This window comes from Cavia porcellus, unplaced genomic scaffold, assembly GCF_034190915.1.
Source record: "Cavia porcellus strain 051 isolate PalLab524CR breed Dunkin Hartley unplaced genomic scaffold, mCavPor4.1 scaffold_4, whole genome shotgun sequence".
Taxonomy (NCBI): domain Eukaryota; kingdom Metazoa; phylum Chordata; class Mammalia; order Rodentia; family Caviidae; genus Cavia; species Cavia porcellus.
In genome coordinates, this window is record NW_026947487.1 from 108,375,072 (window position 1) to 108,402,187 (window position 27,116).

At 41.6% G+C, this 27,116-nt stretch overlaps 1 long non-coding RNA gene across 4 annotated transcripts in view; it reads left to right on the forward strand.

Moving 5' to 3' along the window:
• LOC134475792 (uncharacterized) overlaps positions 1 to 27,116 on the forward strand; it is a 214,297-nt gene that overhangs the window by 166,150 nt on the left and 21,031 nt on the right. For all 4 annotated transcript variants that reach the window (XR_010047050.1, XR_010047048.1, XR_010047051.1 and 1 more), the window contains 2 exons: positions 8,011 to 9,339; positions 25,505 to 25,641. This is a non-coding gene — a long non-coding RNA (uncharacterized LOC134475792). The remainder of the gene's footprint in view (positions 1 to 8,010; positions 9,340 to 25,504; positions 25,642 to 27,116) is intronic.

The window sequence follows — 27,116 nt, forward strand, 5'->3', positions numbered from 1 at the left end:
GCAGTAACTATAGCCAAGAGTGTAATCATCATGAAAATCTGGAATATATTTGCTCACAGGGCAGGTTATTAACCCTGGCAATAAAATACATGTAATATTTATTGATTTCTCTTTATAGCTTTTAGATTATCCTGTATATTTTAGTCATATATTTATTTATATAGCATACCAACATCCCTGGGGGCAGTTAGCAATTCTTCTGTCACGCCACATACTGTGATGCTTTTTTAAGGTGCAGAAATCTGCACAATCATTGTGATGTGTCTTTGTTTGATCCTGGAGCCCTCTCCAGCTCTCCTGTGAACTGCTCAGTTTGATTTATGCAGGGTTTGACTTCTGCACATTATCCTGTTGCCAACTGCCTTGCAGTTAAGAGCAGCTGGTGAAAACCCATGAATAGGTCCCTCTTGCTCATCATCTGGTGTGGAGTCTCGGCTGTAGTTGTGTCTCCCTAATTATTCTAGCTCTTCCATGTCCAGGTGGGCCTGGTCTCCTGCTTGATGTCTGTAAACTGGGTGTGTTGCATAAACTCAGTTACGCCTGCTGATCTCCCTTTGCCTCTGTCCCTGTTTGCTTCTCATATCTTCCAACACTTACAGTCTATCAAATTGTGTGGCACAATCTCTGTATTCCTATCTTGACCATAACTGATAAAAATCACTGAACTTCAAAATTCTGAAATTTTAACCATAGTAATGACTTTTTCCAGGAATAAAATCTACTATCTATGATGCTGTGATTTATTTTTTTCTAAAAATATGGATTTCCTGATTTAAAAAACATTACTGGCCTTTCTTTGAAGTCTATAATTCCTGCAATGATTTAATTTTTCAACTTGAGAAAGGTGTGTGTTGAGACACATTAAAACCAATTATAGGCACATTATTTGAAAAACACTGTATTTCACATCATTCTGATCTGTTGGGAGCCGCGTCTGTGATACTTCTCCATGCGCGGCGGTCGTGCGGCCTGTAAGAAAGAGCAAAGCCTGAGCTAGATTACCCCTCCCATCGAGTGTGCTAAGATGGCGCTTATCTCCTGCTTCCTGCTTGGTAAACAACCTGCTCTGTAAGATAGTCTGCCTAGCAACAACTGATGTTAGCCAATCAGCCCGCATCGCGCGCTTTGAACTGATTGGCCACTGTTACCCTATGAAAGTGAGTGCCTCTCCCGCCACGAGAGAGAAGCACGGAAAAGGAGATAGAGGAAGTCCACCGGTGAGAAAGGACTGGTGGCAGAGCAGAGGCCTCGCGCGGCCCACGCAGAGACAAATAAAGACAAGGTTGCACACCGTCAGAATCTGTCGTGTGTTCTTCCTGCCGGCCGGGAGCGACACCGACACTGATCAAATTCCCTTATTGGATCATCTTTGAAATAAAATAGCAGACATCTGTTTTCTGAAAAGCTAGTTATGAGGTGGGGAATCATATTGTTCTAATTAAAGCTTGGATAGTATATTGAAACACATTCATAGTGAACAAAAACCACACAAAATATACAACTTGTCAACCATCTGGAGCCATTGGAGGAAAGATCCTTTTGGATGGCTGGATTGTTTCTCAGATGATGGGGATTTTTGCTGATTTATCTTAGTGATGAATTGTTTGGTCTGCAGAAAGAGAATTTCACTGCAACTAAGTTAGGCTAAAATAAATTTTAAAGTGAAATGACGGGGAAGGTGGTAGGTGTTATGTTTAGGTCAGGGGTGTCCCCAGAAAGCCTCGTGTAGACTGAGGGTGACTGCATCACGTGTGCTCCTCGTCAGTGGATCAGGGTTCATGGCTCACCTGCAGCTGGAGGGGAGCCCGGTTGGAGGCAGGGCACTGGCAGCTTGACCTGGAAGGGCGCGTCTCACTCTCTGACTCCTCTCTTCTCTCTCTGAGCTTCCTGGTTTCTAGGACATGAGCACGTTTTCTCCACGCAGTCCCTCCCACCGTGCTGCTTCTGCCTTGGAGCCAGCTGACAATGGATGGAAAATGTGGGCCAGAAGAAGCCTCTCATCCTTTATGCCGTGCGTGTTGGGTACTGTGTCCCAGCAGAGAGGAAAGTGACAGAGACACTGGGGACTCCAAGTCTCAGGCCGTGCCTGGCTTCTCGGCAGGGAGCTGGGTCAGAACCTCAAAGCTGGCAGAGGCAACCTGCGGTGCACCCCACATCTACACTCCAGGAGCTGCTCCAGTCTTCTCTCCTTGCCCTGGTCTGTCCCTCATGGGTGCTGACACTCACAGCCTGGGCCACCCTTTCCACAGTGAAAACCCACACGTCCACAGAGGGTCACCTCACGGTCCAGTTCCTTCTCAGTGGGCACGGTGGAAGCAGACTAATTTGCCAGCACGTCCCCTACACTGCGTGTCACTCTGTCATCTTTAAAGTCATACTTGTCTAATGATGCGCATTTGTTACACACACGAACTCAGGAAGAGGAATATTTTAAATATAACTTATCACTTCCCAGTGACAGGAGGCCGTGTTCACCAGTATCAATGTCCGCCCACACGACAAATGACCTTCACTGTTACTGAGGTGCGAGTGGTGGGTGCTGTGTGTCTGCAGTATGTTTTAGTGCCTCTTTGTTCCCAGATGCCTCTTGTCACTGTTGACTGATATTTGCCACTTCTAATTTGTTACTTCTGGATTATCTTGGGTTTAGAAGCCAGAGAGACTTTATTATAATGGCATATAAAATAATGTAAACTAATTACATTTTAGTGAGAAAAGTGCACAGCTGACCATGTGTGGGAAGGGAAAATCACTGGTTTCCCTGTCTTCTCTGAAGATGTGTGATATGGGATGGTGAGAACAATAATAATCCCTCATTTCAATTTGTAGTTTATTTTGAGACTTTTTCTATATCCTTCTATTTTGACCTATGCTCTTTTATATCACACATAGACTACTTCAGGGTGTATATTTTAATATCACCATGAAATCAAGTAATAGAAGTGCTGAGACACGAGGAGATGAGATGCAAAAAGTAGCTGGTCTCATACGAACATTTTTAGATGCAACATCATTAATCCAAGGAAACCAAAGTAGCCGGTGGCCAAGCTGGAATTAGAAAATTAATTTATGGAGAGTGTCCAGGACATTCTCCTGTGAGGCATGTGGGGCTTCGGAGAGTGAGGATGACACTGAGGCCTTATTAGGCCACACAACCCAACAAGCACAGTTCCCTCCGAGATAATTTGTTTTTGGGTTCTCAGGGGAAAGCATGACATAACTGGATGTTGGGGAAAAATGAATCTTTTAAATGAATGAATCTCTGGCCTCACGTTGCTAGTGTGACTAGAAACGACTTTCAGAGTGCTGGATTTGGGTTCCCTCCCCCGCCACTTATAACTCTCCTCTACTTTTCATCTGGTCAGCGTCATGTACTCTGGTTCATCCTTTCAGGGCAGGGATGTCAAACGCACAGCAAGGCAGGAGCCTTTCTTGTCTTTTAATGACTATATTAATGACTATATTCATTTACTGTTGGTCGACTGTGCTTCAGTGTCCTTGTTTTAGTTCTATAAAGTGAACACCACCGTAAGTGAGAGCCTGTTTAGAGTGCTGGTCATGTTGGGTTTGTCTCTTAGCACTAAATTTCTGCATGTTGTCTTAGAACCTCAGTTTGAAAGCACACTTCTTGCACAAGGTTTTGTCATTTGTTTCAATTTGGCTGTTTTTTTTTTTTCTTTTCTTGTTCCTTCTTTTTCCCAGTCACACTGTCTGTGCATTTTGCAGTTGACTTCTTGGTTCCGGCCATTTTGCTCTCATCCCCTTTCTAAGCAGGAATCCTAAGGATCCTGTGGAGCTCCCTCTCCAGGAACTGTGGGGGGGAGTCGTGCCCAATTCATCTCCAGAGACAGTGAGAGGCTGTGCTCAGATCACACCTGTGTCACTCCAGGAGTCCAGTCCATGCTGGTCTTTATTGCAGTTGTGTTTGACCTCTTCGATGAGTAGTGAGATGTGTGCTTCTCTAGGCCCATTGCAACAAACACTGCAGACACAGTGGCTTGAACAGTGCAGACTCCTCATGCTCAGTAGTTCTGGGGTCAGAAACCATCCCTGGAGACCGGCAAACTGGGGTCTCAGCATCTCTTCCTGCTTCAGGTCACACTCCTACTTCCAGCTCAGAGCTGTGGACTTGTACATTGTGTTACATGTGTCCTCTTTGTGTTTTTGATGTCTACTTCTAGGCTTGATTCTTGCTTAGCACATGGAACACAGAGAGTCATGAAGCTTGAATCTTGATAGAGGCCTCTAAATTCTATGAGTGGCTCAGCTTGGAACATTCAGAAGCATCCTTAACAAAGTTAAAGTACTTGGCAAATTGTTAAATAGGAGCAAGGACTCTTCTATTAATTTCTACCACAACAAAGGAAACTGAAAAATGTGGCTCAATTAACAGAAATCTGTTCTCTCACAGCTCTAGAGGCTAGAAACACAAAATTAAGAGATCAAACCAGATGTGATGGTGCACACTACAATTCCAGCACTTGGGTGGCTGAGGCAGGAGGCTCCTTGCAAGTTTGAGACCAGCCTGGGCTACAAAGTGAGCTCAAGCCCAGCACTATATAGCGAGACCCTTTCTCAAAAAGATATGCACACACACACATGCATGAACAAATCAAGGTACCAGTAGGGCCATCTTCATTCTGGAGGCGCTTGGAAAGGCCTCTCCTTGCCTTCTCCAGCTCCTGGTGTTTCTTAGATTGAGGTAGCATCACTCCTTTCTGGAGTTCTCTTGTTTTCTTTTAAATAATTAATTATTTTTGGTACTGGGAATCAAACTCTGGACCTTGTGCTTGTCAGGCAGGCGCTTATGCTGCTGAGCTACATCCCCAACCTTCTCTTGCCTCTCTGTGTGTGCCTGCAACCCTGTGTCCCAGATCCACTTTCCTTTCTCTCAGAAAGAGATTAGTCACAACATTGAGGACCCACTCTAATCCAGTATGACCCTGACATCATCTGGTCACATCACAAAAGCCCTATTTTCAAATAAGACTGCAGTTCCACTACCACCGGGGGGCACATAACTCAACCTGGGACAGAGGCACTTTCACAAAGCGCATTGCAGCATCTTTGATTTGCTTCAACTCTTAACTAAGTCCATTATCCTTGGGAGGCCCTTTCCCTCGCCATTGTTCTAAAGGACCTGCTGATTGACAGTGTGATTGTGCATGTGCCATGGCATGGGGACCCATCCAAGACCGGCTAAAATCAGTGGAAGGTGTGGAGGTAGTGATACCCTCTATAGCAGCCGCATTTCATGATCCACAGGACACTGAAATCCTGTCTCGAAGGGAGCCTTTGTATAATGCTGGGTGAAACAAAGCACACAGATCTGGAAGACATTCTGAAGTTGATAGACTTGGCTGTACTTTTGGGGGGTGGGAAGAAAAACCTTTCCAAGTATGTTATTAAAGGTGAAAATCGTAAAGGAACATCTCAGTAGAGCTGACTGTCTTTTTATCCTTCACAGTGTCAGAGAAGATCATTACTAAGTTAAAAGTAAAGGACAAGCCAGGAGAGAAAAACAGGAGAATCGATGTCTGCTTCACTCTGAGTGATGCGGTGATAAAGTGAATTTGGGAATTTCCTGATAGAGACTTACTTACTGATACAGCCAGAGTGTGAGGGATACTCCTTTTTGGTTTGATAAGGCATGGGGCCTCAGTCTAACTTGGTAAAAATAAAGTAACCAATTTGTTTATGATTTCAAATGTTATCTTACCCTTTAAAAGCATGATTGCTTAAAATCAAGATTGTGTTTCCAAAAAATTGTGTGTGTGCATAAAACCTCATTACACAGAATTTCTATTAAGGTAAGATAAAACACTACATTCAAGTGAGAAGTAAAATTTTGTTTAAATGGTGACTTATGCTAATGCAATATAAATTTTACCACATTTTAGAGCCTGTCTTCTTGCAAACAAAACTGCAAAGCAATAACTTTTTGTTTTAGCTCAACTTAAAGGTATTTCATTTTCATCAAAAGTATACATGCAAAGAAACTCACAGTTCCTGTGGTCTGTGTCTCCCTCCTCTATCTAACCTGGCATTGTTCTTCTTTACCCAGATCCTTCTCAAGTTGGCTTTTGTGGGGCGCTCACATGGCGGAAGGAGGAAGTGACCTTCTTAGGGCTTTCTTGTAAGGACACCAAACCCGTTCACCTAATCACCTCCTAACAGCCCCAGCTCTAGGGACTGAGAGTATGCAAAGCTAGGTTGTAGAGTTGATGTGTAGGCAAGGCCTGGGTTCTATACCTAGCACCCAAACAAACAAATAATTGGCCTTCCTCTTGATAGGGAGACATTGGGAATTAGGTTTCAAATAATAATTATTTTTAGAACATCACAAGCATTTGAACCCTAACAAGGTGTCACCACAGTTTCTAAAATCCAGACCCAGACTTGGGGTTTAGCTACTGGGCTGTGTGGATTCTACTGTTAGCTACTGGGCTGTGCCTTGCTTATCCTGAACTCGGGCTTTGGACTCTGACTTTTCATTGTGAAGCTAGTGGACTTTTTTGGTTACATATTATTTCGTTTTTTGTTAGTGAATATTTTCATCCCCTAATGTTTACGTTCCTTGTGGGAGTTGGTGTATGTACACAATGTGTCTCAATTCTTTTTGTATTTATTGTCTTTCCCTCTCTTCCTTCCAACTCTTGATCCCCTCTCCCATTTGAAAAAAAAAAATCTGTTGCCCTGCTTTCTAGTATCTAGCTTTTATTTTGATCTTTGTTTATATTTTTGTTTGTTATATAACAGGAATGATGGACTATTTAAGCTCACATGTCTGATTTATTTCACTTAATGTTGTGATCTCAACGTGCACCCTTTTCCCTACACATGACACAAGTGTACCCTCATTATGGCAGGAGAATGTCTCTGTGTATAAATGCCACATTTTTCTTATCTATCCATCTGTTCACGGGCATGTACATCACTTCCAAGACTTAGCTATTATGAACTGTGCTGCTATAAATATGAATATATATGAATCAGTGTAATAAGATGTCTTTAACTCTTCTGGAAAGGCATCTAGAAGGGGAATGGCTGGGTCAAATGGAATATCTAATTTTAGTTTTTGAGGAATCTCCACACTGACTTCCATAGTGCTTGTACATTCCTCCCAACAGTGTAAAAGTGTTCCTTTTTCCATTAGGCATCGCCAACTTCCGTTACTATTTGATTTCTTGCTGATGGCCATTTTTCTTGGAGTAAGAAGGAATCTTAATGTTTTAGTTTGCATTTTTCTAGTGGTCAGCTCTGCTCTGCAAAGGAAACAACAAACACAGTGAAGAGAAAACCTACAAAATAGTGAAAATGATTTTGCGGCTATTCCTCAGACAGAAGACCAGTAGATATCTGTCTGTCTGTCTGTCTGTCTGTATCTATCTATCTATCTATCTATCTATCTATCTATCTATCTATCTATCTATCTATCCATGTATCTATCCATGTATCTATCTATCTAGACTTTCCAAATAAAGGACCTGATCAAAAATGGGCAAGTGAAATAAATACATACTTTTTGTTAAAAGGACAAATCACCGATAAATATGTGGCTTTTGATTTATGTCTCATCCTGCTCTGCCTGTGGCCTAGGAGTGCTTCTACACAGAGCAGGGCTCTTTGGTCCTGCTTATATAAGATTCCTTCTCTGTTTTGAAGCCATTATTGGAATACACTTCAAATCAAATTCTCCCTGACAAGTCACTGCACCTGTGAGAGCTAGAACAGAGCTGGAAGGTTGAGGTGTGGCCAGTTCAGCACTTCTGATACCCCTCAGTCACATGGACCATGATCTGACCAAGGACCTGAGATACATCTGCCCTGCAGTGGACAACGATGTCTTAGGTTTGAAGCTTTGTGAGACTTTTAATGAATCTATTTTAAAGCTTAATGCTTTCAAATTTTGAATTTATCCAATACATTATTTTACTATTAAGTACTACTGTGACTAATTCAAATATGCATAGACTATCATTTGACTTATTTTTTCTTTTTTGGTATCAGGAATCGAGCTCAAGACCCTGCATTTGCAAGGGAGGTGCTGTACCCCTGTGCTATATCCTGGCCCTCTATTTGACTTCTTGGTGGTACAATTTGGGAAGAACAAGAACCTTCTGAAGCATTGAAAATGGGTAAAGATTGAGGTTATTTAAGATAACAAAAGGCACAGAATACAGAAAGAAGACCATCTGAAGGTCACAAGCAAAAATGTAAATGCAGGCACAACCTCAGAGCTGCAGGGATTTTGGAAGCAGAGTTGGCATCGCTGTAGTCAGTAGGATGGAGGATCCAAGCCATGAACTGACCCACGGGCCTACTGGGGACAAGTGTCTAGGTGAAAAAATGCTGTCTTCATATTGATCCATTGCTCTGGTTGCACCAGTGAGGTACAGTGTTGTCCTAGCTCTGTGAAACCCACAGATGCAATTGCATACAGCACCCAGAACAATCAGTAATTAATCCTTCTGTAGCAATGCCAGGCATGTGCTTGTGGGAATGGACAAACAGGCCACTCCACCTGGTGCCAAAAAAGCCACTGCAGAGTAACTAGAGGCCACATTCACCAGCCACAGCCTGCCTTCTCACCTGTGGTGATTGATGAGACCATCTGCCTTCTCTTCAAAGACTATGCCCTCTCTACTTGTTATTGGACAATTGGGTAACACCGCAATGAATCTGAGTACTCATATCAGAGTTTTGAAACTTTATCCTTCATGTGTAATTAAAACTCATAATAAAAAGCTACATGAGAGAACCTAAAAGTCAGCAGATGTGCTCTGCATCTTCTCTGCACAGAACAGGATTAGAGAAAAGCATTTCCATTGCATTATGTGGTGTTATGGGGAAACATTATTCTTAGTACTTGGAAAGAGCTGAGTTGATGAATCTATGTGAGGGGCATTTGTATGACTGATGTGTTTATATGATGTCTAATGAATTAATGAAGATTGTCTACAGAGGTGATGATGAACAACCGTGGCTGTGACATAAGGGGAGGTGCGGTGCTTCTGAAATTGCCGAGTGCTGCCCCACATAAGAAACGGGAGGCAGGAAAACACAGGCGCACATCATTCATTTGGAATCAAAAGACCTGCACTCATGTCCACATTCTTCCATGGCAAATTCTTCCGATACCTTGAATGCTGTTTTTAAAAAACTGATTAAATGGGAATGATAGCCCTAGACTGGCTAATCCCATGCTTGGTTCTGATGCTCTGGACACAAAGTTGAGGAAATCACACCTGAGCCTCACTGGGGTTTACATAGGGACAGAAAGACGAAATCATCAAGGAAGCAAACAACTAAATGAATGACCGGAGAGTTACAGAGCTGGTAAGTGCACAGAATGAAAACTCCATGGAGGAATCATGGCAGGATGGGAGGCTGTGATAATTGAGGATGGGGGAGGGGCAAAGGGAATGAGAGCTTTCAAAAATGGATAGAAACACCCATGCTGAGTAGTCACAGGCTGGGGATACTGGCAAGGACTAAGAAAAGTGACAGAGATGGATGGAGCACCCAGGTCAGGACTGGCAGGTGGGTGGCAGCCTGTCCTTGCTGGGCTGGCTGGCTGTGGAGGTCATGCTGATGATTGTGATCTTTGTCAAGGGCAGCAGGGATGTGGCCTTGGCAGGTTATCATTCTAGAAGAGGTGAGTATGGTGAGGTTTGGGGAAATGATTGGAAGACCAAAGTGCAGGCAAAGGACGCCACTCCAGGAGGTCACAAACATCCATGATTGTTTGGATCAGAATGGCTTCCATAACCAAATGAGTTCCAGAGGTACATGGGAGGCAGGACACGGTGGTGGGCTGATATTAAAAATGAACAGATGAGTCTGTCAGAGAGAACTCCCCTGGATCGGGCTGGTGGGACCAAAGATGTAGTGATGTCACTGTCCAGCAGATGAAATTCTTCATGGGAGGGGACAGACATTCTGTTTGGGGTGTCCTCAACTGGAGGAATTAAGCAGCATCTGATATACAGGAGATTTTAAAGGATCTGAGTCAGATGATGGCAGTGGCTGGCAAATTTGCAATCTTGAAAGCTCCAGCAGGATCTCCATGCAGTCCTGAGGGCTCCTCTTCCTTCTGCAGAAAATTCAGCTATGCTCTTCAGGACCCTACCTGGTTAGATGAAGCCCACATCATTATGCAGTATATGTACCCTGCTTGGCTTGAGGGCTACAGATTTAAATGTTAATCATTTGTAAAAATATCTTCGGCGCAACATCTAGACTGTTGTTTGTCCAAAGGGCTGGGCAAAGTCTGACCCACTTAGCACATGACATTCACTTTCACACCAGGTAATGCCAAGTTTCGATGAAATTTCACCTCTGTGCAGTGTGCTGGTAATTAAGGTACTTGAGAAGAAATACTAGTGGTAAAGGCAAAAGTAGTCACATGACCCCCGCCATCATGGAGCCCAGTGGGGGAGGCAGACAGAAATCTACATATGGCACAGCTTCAGGTCCAGAGGCCACAGGTGAGTGTTGGGAGCTGGGAGGAGGCACACAGAGCTGCAGGTGAGGAGCCTTTCCCAGAGAACAGAGGCCAGAGGGGAGAGAGGCATTTTCACAGTGCCTGGGGAGGAGGGCAGAGCTGTGCTCTGAGTTCTGTAATTAATAGTTTCATTAGGGAGGTGCGGCATTTACAGAGACCCTGTCATTGTGGAGAGGTGGCCTGCTGGCAGGGAAGAGATAAAGTCCCAATCAGGAGAATGCATGTTCCAGTCGCATTAGCATAGTCTCACAGATTCTAGATTTATTATTCAAATAGTTGTATCATCACAATTTGTATTTAAAGTTCAGAAAATCAGGAAAACAATTACTGCTGTGCCATAAAGAAAGACAAATGTGGCATCACTTGTAGAAAAATGGATGCACTTTGAGACCATAATGTTAAGTGAAATGAATCAGACACACAACTTCAGTATCACATGTTTTCTCCTCTGTGAGAAACCCAATTTATAAATAAAGAGCAAAAGAAAAGATGGCGTGCAGGGAGACAGGTATTTCTCAGATTGGAAGGGAATCAAGAGACGGAGGGAGGAGGGAAGAAAGGAAGGGGAAGGGGATGAAAAAAGAATTGAGATGTTTTATGTACACCTACTAACACCCCCTGAGAAGTGCAGTCTCTAGGTACTGTAAAGGGTAAAGGCTATTTTAGACTTGTCTTTGGAAATCAGAATATTTCTTTGGAACCTCATCATATTATAGGGGAACTCTCAGATGTTCTGAGAATCACAATTTAGAACTATACACTCAGTCTTGACTTTGCTTCTGGATTTTTCTTTCTGCTTTGAGTTAGTATCAAAAAGTAGAAAGCAGGTGAGGAAATTTATTCAAGATATTCAGAACTCAGAAAGTTTACCTTGTATCCAAACAGCAGAACTCAGGGCAGGTCCCACCATGTTGAACTCTGTGAACTCAGAACTCAGAGCTCAGAGGCACTGAGGTAAACAGAAGAAGCAGGTGTGGTTGTCCACTGGTTCCAGTGTCCCAGAACTGTCCCTTTGATGACCCATCAGGCATGGCCCACAGCATGGTCAGCCTCCCCTGTGGTCCTTGCTGAATATTCCCAAGATGGCACTTCCAGCCAGGAGTCAGGAAGGGGCAGGTTTTGCTGCTGTGGTCTTTTTCCAGCCAAGCAAAATGTTTAACAGAAGGTGAAAGTGCACAGCCCAAGGGACCATAAATGAAACCTGTTTATGTTTTGATGATCTACACAGCCCATTTCTCCCCCTGCTAATGCTGAAATTTTTAGAGACCTCATGTCTGATGCTTTCTCAGGGTAGTTTCACCTTTAATGTGTAAGTAATTCCCATCCTCATATTCAGGGACTATTTTACTTCAGTCATCGGCACAAAGATACTAAAATATCTTTGTTTAGTGTCTTTGTCAGGAGACTGTGACAGCAGTTATTTCCCCTCCACCCTGTGCTTAGCCAGCGTTATATAGCAGTTCACACTGCAGTGGCTGCCGGGGCCCAGCTCTGTGCATTTTCCTGGCTTCCTATTTACCAAGCGGACCTGCCATCCATCAACCATTGACTAAATTTATTCATGTTATTGCTGGCAAATAATTCCCTTTCCACACTTTATAATAGTCTCACTCCATTTCTTGCAGACACAAATAGATGATGAGCTTGGCCACATAACCAATTTTCAGTGCATGGAAATAAACATTTTTTTTTTTTTTTTTGAAATGTGATTGCAAGGAAGGAAATTCTAAGGAGCACTCTTACCTGAAAGGAACCAACTGCAAAATTGTGGCAAAGCACACTGTAGGGAAAAAGTATGTTTCTGAGTGAAGTTCTGTAAGGAAACTAAGGTGAACCAAGGACTCTTAGCACGGTGCCTCCCGCTGTCAGGTTTAAGTTCTCCATAGTTTATTTCAGGTACCTCCTTTCAGTAAGCTGAGGAACCCACAGCTTCATATATGTCATGTCTTTGTTTAAAATCTGCATGTTCCATATTTTCAGACACTCTAGATATGATATCGTGTAATGGTTCACATTTAAGGGTCTCTGTCTTCTCCTTTTGAAGAGGTAGAAGAATGTGTCAGCCGTTTGCAGAAGTCTCACTGTTCAGTGAAGGCTTTCATACCACAGTTGCTCCTGAGCTAATCTTTTCTCTAACTTTGGCATCGATGTGACCAGAAGCTTCCTAGACACTTGCATCAGCATTCCTAGGAGAAGGAAGTGGGAGCCCGCTGAGAATCACTGCGTGGGGATCTGCAGAATGAAAGGGCCGATTGGAGAGGACTTTGGGATCACAACAGTAGTGCATAGTCAAGGGGAAGCATTATTTCCTCTTTTTCCTCCAAAGCTGTTTCTCTCCTTATGTTTTGCATAAAGAGCATCAAAAATATTTGTCTTTGCACCGTAGGGTATACATTTTTTTTAGGGCTGGTTACTATTAAAATATCTTCCCTACTGCTAAAGCTACAGAGAAAATGTAGCCCTTTTAGAAGACACAACAATGATGTTTATAGAAGAAAGCACAGGAAAGTATTTCCACAGTCTTAGGGCAGGCAAAAATTTTGTAACAGGATATAAAAAGCACTATCTTTAGAGGAAAATATTAATAAATCAAACTACATTTAAATTTAAGGTTGGTTAGTGGGTATTAAATTATATGTATATAGGAGAAATAAGTTCTGGTGCTCTTATATATGGTAGAGGCTCCACAAAAACAATGAGGAAATGTATGCTTCAAGAAAGCTGGAAGAAAGGGATTTAAATGAGTTCACTGGAAAAGATGATAAATATTGGAAGAGGCAGATACACTCACCTTGATTTGAATATTATACGATAAATATATGCATCAAACCTTACATGGTCCTGCACAAATACATATAATTTTTGCGTCAATAAAAATGGTAAAAATTCTAAATGACTATGTATCAGAAAACATCACTGATAAAGTAAAAAGGCAAGCTAATAATAGAGAGAACATTTGCCATTCACTTCTTGGCCGAAAGGTCTATATCAGGACGATGTAAAGAATTCCTACAGAGCAGGACAAAAAAGGAGAGCTCCTAACATGTGCAAGAAGTGAAGACAGGCAGCTTAGGTATGAGGTTATTCAAATAACCAATAAACATCAAAAATGTTCTCAGCAGGCTATTCAGTGAAAAAATAAAACATCATATTGTAACATGATTGTGTTGTCTGCTCGCCAGAATTGCTAAAATGAAAAAATCGTGCAAAAAATAATTAAATGTCATTGAAAATGCAGTGATGGGAATTTTCATACACTGCTGCAAAACATCAGTCACCACAGTCTCTGAACACTGATGATAGCTTGTGAGGGTCAGTATCTGTGTACTCAGTCAGCCAGCACCCTCAGCTCCAAGAGCTTCACCAAAAGACGGTGAGAGTGCACATAGAAGCATTTTGTGATTGGTCTAAACTGAAACCAACCTGAGTGTCCTCAGTGTTACGGTGGACACGCTGGGGTGTATTCAATAGGGCATCACACAGTGAGCAAAACAAACCACTCCTACAACATGTCCTAGAATCAGATCCACAGACATTGTGCAGAGGGAGAGAAATGATACAAAAGGACACAAGTGTGCAGTTCCATTTATATTAACCTCAGCCTTGGCAAAGCTAATCCATTTATAGAATGGAGATAACGGGTCTCCTTGGTAACTAGTAGGGTACCATGGAGCCTCCTTGCTGGCTTCCTGGTCATAGGTCATGCTTCTAGTGTGGCTAAAATTGAAATCAAATTCGAAGCCACAGAAGTGCAATTGTCCACACGTCATATTTTAGAAATTTGAGGGTTTTAAAGCTGCTATTTTCCAAGTTTTCCTGTTAAGAAACATTGTTTTATTTCTATTGATTTCTGCTGTGGTTAAATGTTAAGCCTTCATTTATGTTACCCAGGAATGCAGAATATTTTGATCACAGCACTGCACCAGCATAATGTACTCTGGTCACATCTGGGTTTATTGTAGGTTCCCGTTCAACTTTGCTCTTTTCAGAAGAGCCATTTTCTCAGATGTATCAGCAATTCATATAAAACTCGTTACAGAACTGTTGTTTATAATTCCATAGCACCAGACTACTTTTGAATTCAGAATGAAATAATAGCAATTATAATAAGAAAGGGAAATCTTGATCTGCAATCAGGAAGATTGCTAATTTCCTTCCAAAGTGACCAATGGATATGAGCCAGCAATTCACAACTTAGAGCTTGGGGGAAAAATGCACAAAATGGCTTTGGTCTTTAAAAAGAAAACTATTTTAAAATGAACAAACTTTGATTGATTGCACATTGATATAAACATGCACATGGGCTGATCCGGCAGTCCAGAGACGGAAAAATTCCTGCTGGAATGGCAGAAATACAGATGCATTTAAAGGGAGCCTAGGGCGGGAGAAGCCAGAGGACTGAGGGTTGGGAAAACAGCTTGAATTGCACTATTTGAGTGACATTAGAAATGTGTGTGTCTGCCATGCCATTTTGAGTAGTTTATTTTAAGGGAAGGTGGCCTGTGGAATACAAGATAAAATCAACAGGAGCCAGTGGCCTGGCTCTGGCTTGGATCTCTAGGAGCATAATGTGGACAGAGGAAACTGTGTGCATTTCTGGCTTTCACTGAAACAGTTAGATATTAACAAGAAAGAGAGATGGAGATTCAAGCTCCACTCTGTCAAAAGCTTGCTGAGCATAGACAAGTCATTCCGTATCTCTGGACCTTATATATCAGTTTAAAAGTTGCAAAGAGTTACCGCCCACAAAATCTCTGAACTACTTTCCAATTCTGACACCCTGAGACTAATTGTGGGCTATTTACCAGTGAGGAAAGGTTTTGTCAAAGTGTATAAATAAGATTATGGGAAGCCCAGACATTAAATAAAACCCAAAAGTCACAAAATGCTCCTAAGCCGCAAGCCCCAGGCCATCCGTGAACACTGTGTATTCATTTAGTCACTGAAGATAATCACTGAGCAGGGAGCATGACTGAAACCTCAGGTGGGTGCTGGAACTGGTGGAGTCAGGTGACACTTTGTCTGTCTGCACCTGTGCACAGGTGTGGGGTCTAACAGGTGGTCAGTGATGACAGGGCAGGACTGCTGTGAGAAGGAAGCTCAGTGTGCTCTTGTGGGGACATCCAAGGAGAGAGAAGAGTGGCTGGCAGCCAAGTGGGAACGGCAGTGGGAGTGATGGCCAGGGTCCACAGAAAGGGGGCAGCTGGTGAGGAGAAGACACCAGGGTGCGGGCCAGGCACACAGGAACCTTGGGTTAGTTTGAAGAAAGGACAGAGGGAGGGATGAGAGTAGGATGGTCCACAATGGAAAGATCACAGGAGACCTGGCATTTATCTGTCCTTGCGTTCAAGGACAGGTCAGGAAGAGGCCCGGGTAGGAGGCTGGAACCTGGCCTCATCTTGCTTGTGGCCCCTGGGGCACACAGGGCCTCTATAACCTCATCCCTGGTCCTTCTATTGGAGAAGGGAAGGCCCTTCCTGGCTGGGAGGGGTCTGGCTTTGGATGCACAGCTGGGACTGGTGGAAGGTGGAGGGTCAGCAGCGTGGTGCACCTGCTGTGGTCAGGACCAGAGTGCTCCGGGGTACAGCCCCCCATGGGGTGCAGTTCCCCAGGTGGGCTCCACTCAAAGTTAGGATTATCCCCAGGTCCCAAGAAGAGGTCACATGGACAAGCACCACCCCCTTTTAATTTTAATAATGAGACCGTGGGGAAGATGCCTGAGGTTTTTGTGACTGACAGTGTATTAAAGGGAAGCTAGAAAGAGGACCTGGAGTTGAACCATTTGCCCGCAAATCCAAATGCTGCGGTCTTAACTCCAGGAACTCAGAGCATGACCTTATTTGGAGACTTAGGGCCACTGCAGATGTAATTATTTAAAAGATGAGGTGATGCTGGAGTGGAGGGGCCCCTAATAAGACAGATGATCTTGCACAAAGGGGAAATTAGGGTGCAGACAGGCACAGTGACAGAGCCATGCACAGATGAGAGGAGAAATATCCAGCAGCCATCAGAACACCAGGGAAGAAGCAAGGCACAGGTTTTCTTTTCCTCACTTCCTCGTGAAGAAACGACCCCGCCAGCATCTCACCTCGGGTTCCAGGCTTCAGAGCTGTGAGAAGAGGAGTTTCTGCTTCGGCCACGCAGTTGGCGCTGCCTGGTCACAGCAGCGCTTTTAAACCAGTGCAAGGGCGACTCAAATAACCAAGAATGTCAGGGCTGTGTAAGGCTATTTCTTGTCAATATGCTTAAGTTTTTAATAAAAATATAACTATACGCTCTAAAGAGGCCACTGAGCCAAAGCTGTCTGGCTATTCATCAGCAAAATGATGGAATATTGATTGAAATTCTGGTTTGGGACCAGTTCTTACACTGCTAGCAGACACTTTCACACAAATGTGGAATTAATGTCAGTATATCTTGAGCTAAAAAATAGTGATATCAAGACAATTTATGTAGCACAACCTAGAATTGTTATTAAATAGCCAGGCGTGCTTCCTTATCCCTAGAGAAGACTTTGTAGACGCACTGAAGAAATGGCATCACCTACAAGTGACTTTCCTGATGCTCCATTAGTAAGTGTTTTGGAAATCAGACATAATGGTGTGAAATCAGCAAGTGTAAGTTAAGTTCCTGACTTCATTTCTGCCTCATTAGTGACTTGGAGGCAACCACTAAATTAATAACTTTATATTCGGTTCCTCAAATACAAAGCAGAGGTGGGAAATTTTATTTTATTTTGCTATTTTATTCTGCTTTGATTTTGTTTTGATTAAGGATAAGCCATTTTTCCCTTCAGTAAAAAATGCTGCTTTGTGTACAAAACACAATTTAAAGGTGACACATGGGGACATGCTGGCAGATGCACAAAGGTAAAAAGCTTACCTGTGCTGCTGTGTGGTAAGTGTTGTGACTGCTCAGTCCTAGCAGAGTGGAAATAATTATGCACTGGATTTTGTTATATTGCAGAAAGTCTGTGGGTTATTTAGGAAGCTATGTGTGATCATGGTATGTGTTAAGAAAGTTAGAAGAATCCTCCTTGAAATCATGAATCTGGTGGTGTGTTAGCTAGAGATTCCAAAGAAACAGTCATTGAGATGGATGGATAGATACATAGACAGACAGACAGACAGGCTGACATATATTAAGAGTGGTTGACCCAGAAAACTGTAGAGATTGAGAAGCCTCACAATCTGTCACCTCCAAGCTGCAGACCCAGGAAAGCCAGTGGTGTGGTCCCCTTTAAGCTTGAAGCCCCAAGAACCAGCCCCTGGTTTCCAGCAGTGACTGCTGGCTTTCGTTGTCAACTACACTTTGATGCAAGCACAAGGTGAAATAAAGGCCTTCTGTTTATACAAAGCAAAGCTCTATACACACGTCAAGAGAAGAAAAACTCATGTAAATATTTTAGTAGTAAATGTATGGCGACATCATGAGATTAAGACATATTATCTTTGGCCTCCAAACCTTCAAGAAGTTCTCAAATTGGAGGCAGACATTTGCTAGTACAGTGAGCTGCTGCTTGGGTGACCCTGGCCATGGAGATTGCTGCGCGCACATTTTCAATTTCTTTTGTGTGCAGGTCTTTCTGTGACATAGGACATCCTCTAGGGTCCTCCACAGGAGGGCAATGGCATCTGCTGAAAACTTTTCTTTTCCTGAAGTGTGTGTACATTTTTTGGAAGAGTATATTTCCTTGATTACTAAAGAAATTGACCATCTTTTTGTTTACTTATTGGCCATTCTTACATTTTTGGTAAAGTTTTTATTCAATTTATTACACAATTCATTTATTTTTTTTAATTGTATAAGTGCTTTATATGATTTGGACCCAAGTGCTTTTTGTTAAAATCAAGATAGATTAAAATATTTAAACATTTTTCTTATTCTGTTACTTGTTTTCTGAATGTCTTGCGCTAATGTTCAGTTAGTATTTCTCTGTCACATTTTTCTTTTTCTGGGTTTATTAAGCAATCTTTTTGCCTTTTGTGCTTCAAGGTCACAAAGGTCTTCTATTTTAAATTTTATAGATTTTTCTTTTACATTTAGGTTTGTGACATATTTTCAACTGATTTTTGTTTCTTGACTTGATTTGGCATCACTTTCTTAAAAGGACATCACATAACTGAATCAACCTTCACAGAGAGTCTGTGTTGTAGACTTAATGTCCAGTGACATGCATGAGACACACGAGGTTAAATAGCACAGTGTTGCTGTTATGTGGGAAACACACAGGCTAAATGAGCAGCACAGGGAAGGCGGGCTGTTGATGTGTAGGAAGAACAAGTTCAAATGGGAAGGGGAGCAAGGGAGAGGAAGGGGGAATGCAAGGAAGGGAAAAGTCTTTTAAAAAGAGAATGGAAGTGAAAAATGGAAACAAGGTATTTGTAAATGGGGAGCGGAGGAGTGGTTGAAGGGAGGGGAGGGGAATGGGAAAAAGAATAAGTAAGATATATGTGTACAGGTGCACATTTCCTATGATAAATGTGATCATTATGGATGGCAAATATGCACTAGCAAAAATAAAAAATAAGGAAAGAAGAAAGGAAAAGAGCACAAAACTGGCCTGTAGGCAACAGATCTCATTAAACCAAGTATATCGGTCCTTTTTCAATGCTATAATGAAATGCCTGAGACAGGCTACATTTGTGAAGAAAAGAGGTTTGTTTAGCTCTCGATATTGGAGGGTGAAAGTTCAACCAGCACAGCTCAGAGAGGAACTCACAGTGAATGGCAAAAGTGCCAGCAGGAGAAAGAGCTGGCATCTACCAGCAGGAGGCAAGAGAGACTTGGGGCGCAGGATGGACTCTCAGAACAACACTGTGTAGTGGGAGCGTGTTTGGGGACCAGTGCTCCCTTCCGTAGGCCTCTCAGCAGGCCCCTCAGCGTGAGGGTCCCCAGCATCCTCCTCCCCGGGAACCAGCCCTCCAACACGGGAACCTTTGGGGGATGCTAACACCACAGTCAAATCATAGCAGCAGGGTTACAGGTTAACAGTCTCATGTGGAAACTTCCCAGTAACATCTTAGGAAAGTTTTCTTGCAGTTTCATCTTGGACGCCTTCAGTGACATGAAACTCACTCCCTGAAGAGCCCACTCTGTGTATGTAAACTTCGCAGGCAGAAGAGTGGAGGACTCGGGGGGCTTCTTCAGGGAGCCCAAGTGAAGCCTTTACACTTGCCACGCAGAAGACACTGTGGCCTGTTTTTGAAAATTACTTCCATTTTTAGTTCTGCATTAGATGATAAAAACCACATAATTTGGCCACAGCGTGTGGCTCTGCCTGCTCTCCTCAGCCACAGCTCTGGTTTCCCGGGTGGACAGAGCCCACCAGGCAGGGCACGGGGAGTGTAGACCTGACAGTGAACGCCCCCTGGAGCTGCAGCAGGCCGCCTGCAGAAGGAAGCGGCCTCGCTCCTGAAGGGGCGCTGCACCTCCTGCCTGTCCTTTAACCTCACTCCCAGCTGCATCTTCCCGCACCGGGTCTGGTTCTCAGTTCCTCAGGTGGACTGGGCTGTGCTGAGCTGAGCACCACGGAGACTCCAGGCCGGTAAGTCACATCCGTCCTTCATCATCACGCAGCTCCCCAAATCCCCAGCACAGGGCCGAGCCAGGGTCTGGGAGCACGCTTTGCCGTAACTGAGCAACTCGGTTAAAACAGGCTGCAAACCTCAAATGCAACTTTAGAGAATACTGACAGTTTTATGGTGTCGAATTGTATTAAACTAAACACGGGAAAGAGTCCGATCCAGTTGTCTCTAAACAAATGTGGGTATGTGCACAAGTAGGAAATGGAGAGGGTGTTATGTGTTTGTTTATGTCTCTGCTCTTTGTTTGTTTTCCTGTTTGGTTACATGTTTGGGCTTTCATGTCTTTCCTATCGTATTATTTTTGGGAGAAAGGCTCCAAAATAGAGAATATATCTGTCATGGGAGACAACTTCTTTCAGGAATCATAATAGTTAAAGGTATAGCAAAAGAGGTTCACAGGGATGGGCTGCTATGAAATAATTTCCCACTCATGGGTCACTATTTATCCCACCAAAATGATTTGGTGTTTCCCCAACGTCCAACTGGTTTGCAGGAGGACAGCATTTTTCTTTTGTGTCTCTGGAGATTTGCGGTAACAGAGAGAATGATTGTTTAGTACAAACAGCTAGTTACCCCTCCACGGGACTGCTGGGTGTGACATGTTGGCGTGCAGGTAGGGGGTTTATAGGAAAGTAGTTGATGTGCTTTATTTGCCTGTCTGATGGGCAGAATAAAGGCTCCCAAAAGAAGAGCACACATGAATTCCTGGAACCTCTGTGTGTGTCACCTTATGAGGCAAAGGGGATTACCATCTAAGCTGAAGAGCTCAAGATGAGATTATCCTAGTTTCTCAATAAAACCATGAGAGGTTTTTTTTTTTTTTTTTTTTTTTTTTTTTTTAACTTTCCTAACTGTAATCATAGGAATTAGGGAATAAGGGGAAAGACGCAGAGGGGTGCACAATTGCTTCATCTGAGAATAAGGACCACGGTTTCTAGGGGCCAGATGAAGCAAGTAGATTCTTCTGTGCATCCAGAAAGGGGATTTGATGGTACCAAAATACTAACTTTTAACTGAGGAAAACTATTCATTTGGTGATTTACAGAACTCTCAGATTTATGTTGTTTTAAACCACTAAGTTTGTGGTTGTTGTTACACTAGTAATAGGAAATTAACATAGACCATGTAACTCAGCCTCCAGGAATAGAATCACAACATGACAAGCTAAATTTTGTTAAAGCCCAAGGGGCAGGCTTCCAAAGGAACTGATGTTATATATGATAAAGGTCACACACATTTATATATTGAATACAGTTTCAAGTTATTAAAAGTTAAAAAGTTTTCTGCCCAGTTGCTAGCTCAGTAGAGGGAATCCACCTAGTAAATGAAATAGAAAAGGAAAAAAACTGGGGGAATTCTTTTATCTGTGAAGAGCAGCCACTGAGAAATGATCTTTTGAATATTTATCAATATCTAATTAGCTATACATGGCGTCTACCTGGTTATTACAAGCACTTTTGAAAGATTAAAATTTTCTGAATGTAATTGATTCTCATTCAGGAAATAATATTTCTTCTTTTCCTTTTAGAAATAATAAAACAAGCATGTATAATGTATGTTTCATTAAAATAAATGGGATTATCAATAATGTGCTCAGGCAACACATCACAGACTTTTGATTTCAAGACTATTTTGTCAATTTAGAAGTTTTCGAAACTCTTTCAAAAGTTAGTTAATGTAGGTTAGATGTAGTGATGTTTATTGTATGAGAAATTTAAACCAATGTCTTTAAGTATATGCTTAATAATTAACTTAAGAGGAATAAACCAATTGTTAACATAAATTATATAGCATATAAAGATTATTGCAATTAAAAATTTAAGAAATGAAGAATGGAATTGTTTCAAAGTTATGCATGTTTTGCTGTTCAGTTTAATAGAAATTAACTTGATTTTCCTATTTGTTTCTGCATTTAATTTTCTGCAATGCATTTTTTTTTTTCTGAGACAAGGTCTGTCGTAGTACAAATTGGCCTTGAACTCACTGTGTAACCTAGGCTGGGCTCATACTTGAGGATTTACCCATGCCTCAGCTTAAGAGTGGTGAGATTATAGGCATATGCCACCACACCCAGCTTCTGCAGTACATTTTTGTAGGGAGCCCTGGGAAGGGAGCGGTATACATATAATCTTTTCAGATCATTGTGAATGTTCTTTTTCAACACTACATCAAAGCTTGACAAGGAATGTCATTTCTTCTTTCTTTCTTCTTATTTATCAGAATTGAATCAAAGACCTTTTTCCCCCACTGGGCTACACTTCCAGCCATTTTTTCTTAAGGTCTGATTGCAACCTAGAATCTGAAAACCTACAAACATCAATTAACTTTTTGAATCTTAAGACACTGTTTTTCTTTCAGTATATCTTTCATTTAGTATAATCTTTTAACTCCATAACTTAGGCTTTGGGAAGAATATTAGTTTACTCTTCCAGACTTTTACCTGTTGCCCACAATATCAAAAAATCATAATTTGTTCATATCATGAGCATTGAACATTTTCATCAGAAAATCTTTATGTTGGGGAAGAGCTATCAAGCTCATGGTGGCAGATATATATTTTCCAAATTCTATGTTTTCTCTTACCAAAGAGCTCAAGATTATCACTGGTAACAGAAATTGTTAGGTATTTTTCTTGTTTTATTACAAAAAATATTTTCAAGAAAGTATTTGCAAACTACATTATTTTGTCTATTAGTTGTTCTTTTAGGAAAAAAACAAAGGTAATTACTCTAAAATTCAAGCAGTGACATAAATGTTTTCCTTTGGCATGCAACTAAAATGGCTTATGTACAGTAATTTTTGTCACAGGATCAACAAGGTTGTGCCTCACGGGTCAAGATTTGATAAAACTTAGCTTCATTGACTAAAATGCTTTCCTTAATCAGTGGCTTTCTTAAGCAAATCTCGGCTTCTCTTACCTTTCCATGGGTGTGCGTAGAACTGACAATATTGGCTGTTATTGGTTGCTGCTGCCTTGACTGGTGCTGCAGTTCCAGCAGTTTATCACCGATATTTTTGCATTTCGAAGGCAAATATTTCCATAATGGACTTTGACTAGCAACATTATTATGAAAATAGTTTTGATCTAAGAATGCCACAACCAGATCATGGGGACTTCATGGACTACAGTTCTAAAGATAAAAACCTTTGTTTAATCACAACCACCCATTTGCACCATCTACCAAGTCTCCTTGGGAAGAACAGACAAGGCTGGCAAAATCATATGCTATTCAGCTGTGTAGATTGTGGACCTCTTGTGTCAGGCCGTGAGAAGAGTTTAGGAGAGCAACAAACTGAGCACATTCTCCATCTGGATCAAACAGACCTCGGGTTGCTACACACAAACCAAGTCCCAGTGTGGTCCTATCTGATTTTTCAAGAGGCACCAGAGATTTGAGTTTTTATGTTCTATTTTCTGATTTTAACATACACCATCTGACCAAGTCTTTGAATTTGAAATGCAGCCCAAGTAAAACAAAACCCTTTCCCACTTTGGATTTGGCTGGCCAAAAGTAAGAATCAGCCTTTACATCTCACAGAGTGATGACCTGTGGGATTTAAACTAAGAGGGAGCACAGGGAAGCACAGGCTGTTCCTAGCCCCGGGTGTGTGTTGTGACCATATTTGCTAGGGTTTCGGTCTGGGCATTGTCAGAGTCACGGGTGGGGAAAAGGCAAGCACAGGGACACCAGGGAGGGCAGATGCGTGTCTTCTTGTCATCTGCTTAGCTTTTAGCTGTCTCAGGCATAGAGTCCAAATGTGCCAAAGAAGCACCATGAAACTTTTCCTTCTGAGTCAAGCCAGAAAATCCCAACTCAAAACATGAAAGGAACTGAAGGTTGGCCGAGGGGAAACCGTGGTTATTGTAGACATCCAGGATTTAGAGTGCTGTCACTGGTGATTGTCATATAGCTACAAAATTTTAATTGCAAGGAACAGTCCTGGCTTACATTTGCTAGATGTATATATCACAAAAGTCAATCTTACCAATGACCCATGACCTTTTAATATTGTTTCAACACATCCAATCTAGGCCACTTTGTTATTAGGCAATGTAACTCTTCAGAGAGTCATAATAAATTGGGCATTAAAAATATTTTGATATAAACTGACTCATCATATGAATAAATTTTTACTAAATTCCCATTGGGTAAGAAACATTTTTTTGTTTCCAAATGACTGTGGAAGATGCTGTGGAAATAAAAACCAGGAAAATACAACTATGTTTAATTCTGTCCATGGTGAATGACAGTCAAAACTGCAAAGCGGTTTGTGGAAGGTGTGATGCTTACTTCACTCATCTATGTACTGAGCAGCTGCTCTGGGCCCCAGGCTGTCCCAGCCATTGGAGAAACAGAAAGGAGCCAAAGCCCTGACCTCACACAGCCTGCAATGCAGCAACTTTTAAAGTAAAAGAGGTAGTAAGAAAACTAGACAGTAAGGGAAGGGCCAGGAAGTTTACGCTGATCATGACATTTGGGCTCAAACCATGCATGGAGACCTGTTCCGGTGCAAATGACGAGTCACATGGACGACGTGGGCCTTCTGAATGGCACAGCACCACTCATAAGCTTGAAAGTCTAGTGTTTTCAAGGAACAGCAAGAGCCACTTAGTGGCTGAAGAATCAAGTGTGATGGCTTCCAAAACTGCACCACAGTGGTTTGTTATTCCCATACAAAACCCTAGGGTTGTACGTAGAATGATGCTGAGTTTGCAATCTCAGGTCTTCTAGATTATAGATTACATCATGTCTGACAAGAAAATCATACTTGGGATGGATTTAGCACAATGTGGGATTATACTAGCAACTCAGTAACTTTGGAATCATAATCTTATATGGCATGATGTTAATTTTTGCTAATACTTGGTTTTATGATAAGCAATCTATCCATACTTCATAGCAACCAAGATTTATTTTTCCTGTTCATGATGTGTTATCCCCACAAGGCCTGCACCGTAGCTGTGCCTTTGCTCTGTCGGTATCCTGGTAGGGTCCAGGCTAAAGGAGCCACCACCCTTAGGGATACAAAGCCAGAAATAAGTGTGAATTTGGCTAATCTGGGATGTGTAGTTCAGTATCTGAGTAGAGTCTAAGGCTCAGATATGTTTATATGACCCAGGAATCAGAACCCTAGTTATTAGAAATGAATTTAAATTTTTAAAAATATGCAAGTCTTGGAAATATAGTTTGTAAAAGTATACTGATTAAAAAAGGAAAGTAAAAAAAATCCCAGCATTTCACATTCACCTTAGGAAAAGGGTAAGCAGAAGTTAGAAATGTTACATGTGTTTTTGATTATCAGGTACTACCAGGAAAGGGACAGAAAGGTTTCTTTGTAGTACTAACTTACTTGACTATAAATTAAAATTAAACTTTAGTGGTATAAGAATATGTGTTTCTCGCTTTAGATTCCAGCAATCCTCTATAAAAAATACGCTTCTTGCATCACTTATTTATTGAAGAAAATAAATGGTTCAAGTGCTACTGCAATAATAAATCTTATCCCTGAAGTGTCTTCAAGAGATAACGTCAACACATGTGGGAGGTAAGTTCCAATAATGTTAGGATTCTCTTTACTACTTAACCTTAACATTTTTAATATTAAGGCACTATTTAGATTTCTCAGCTAAGAAAGGATTAAAAATTCCTTATCATATACTTAGAGTTGAAATCGGGGAATGTGCATTTACAAAATATAACCCAGGAGGAAAAACAGCCAACTAATATAGCAACACTGCTTCTGATCTGCTCTCATCCTGAAGCCACTTGCACCGTATCCTGGAAGGCAGGATCTTTTCTCACCCAAGAATTTCAAGGTTGGCTGGCAATTTTTGGTGAAAGCCCCATGGACCTGAACTCTTTTTAAAAGCCTGGGAATATAACCATCTTCCAAGGATCAAAGCATATAAACAACACAAGTATTTCTTCAAAGGCTACACATCCTCCCTTTTACTGAGTTGATTTTTCTCAGCTTGAGGCTTTTTGTCTTCCTCCAGGAACCAGAAATCATGGAAGGAGAAAAAACCTGAGAATCATAACATCATTGTAAACACTCTGTCATTTGGACAGTGACATCTGAGTCTGACACAGCTTAAATTCCTGACCAAATGAATGTGTTTTGAAGAAGTCCCACCACCCAGCAATTGCTTCTAAGATTGCTGACTTCATTACAATTCATTTCTGTAAGGGTTTTGAAATGGAGAATTCCCTTATAGAAATCTCTTATGTTTTACTGCCTGTATGATGAACAGAGATTAGCTTTGCATTTGCAAAATTAAATTACTTTCCCTAAGTATTTCTTAATTTTCATGCAGATGCCATTGAAAATTCTGCGAGAGAGAAAAGTTGTTAGCTGCACTTTAAATACCAGAATGTCTCTGTGCAGAAAGGAAAAAAGAAGAGGCTGAAATTAACTTTCTTCTTAAAATTGAACAGAGGTGTTCATTCTGCAGAATACACATCTGGAGAATAAGCACCTAAGGGGAAGACAATTTCATAGTTCAAATTTTGAATGTTTTTAGTGTCAATTGTTTGGATCAGTATTATCTACTCAGCGGAAAATAGGAACAGAGCTCAACTTAAACGTGAAAAGCAGCTCCACCATGGAACTAGAATCCTGGCGCTGTCTCAGGCTCCTTCTGGAAGATGAAACTTTCGGGCCTTTTGCAAATGAGTTGAGATCTACCATGGTATCATGTTCTCTGATATCTGTCTAATTTCTTTTTTTTAAGAGATTAATGCAAAAGAGGACATAATAAAGCAGATCAGAACAGAACAATTTAAAAACACAGTATTTCACCACAAGACAATCCGGTATAACAGTAGCTACCATAATGTCTCTTTCCTTGTAATAGTTGAGTGTACCTTCATACACAATGGTATCAAACATAACAAAATAGTATAAAACCATTAAAGAGAATGAAAGTTTTACAGGGCATTCAGAAACCAAATAACAGAAAATGAACAATGGCTACTATATTATCTCATTATCCATAAAAAATTTGTTTGTACTACCACACA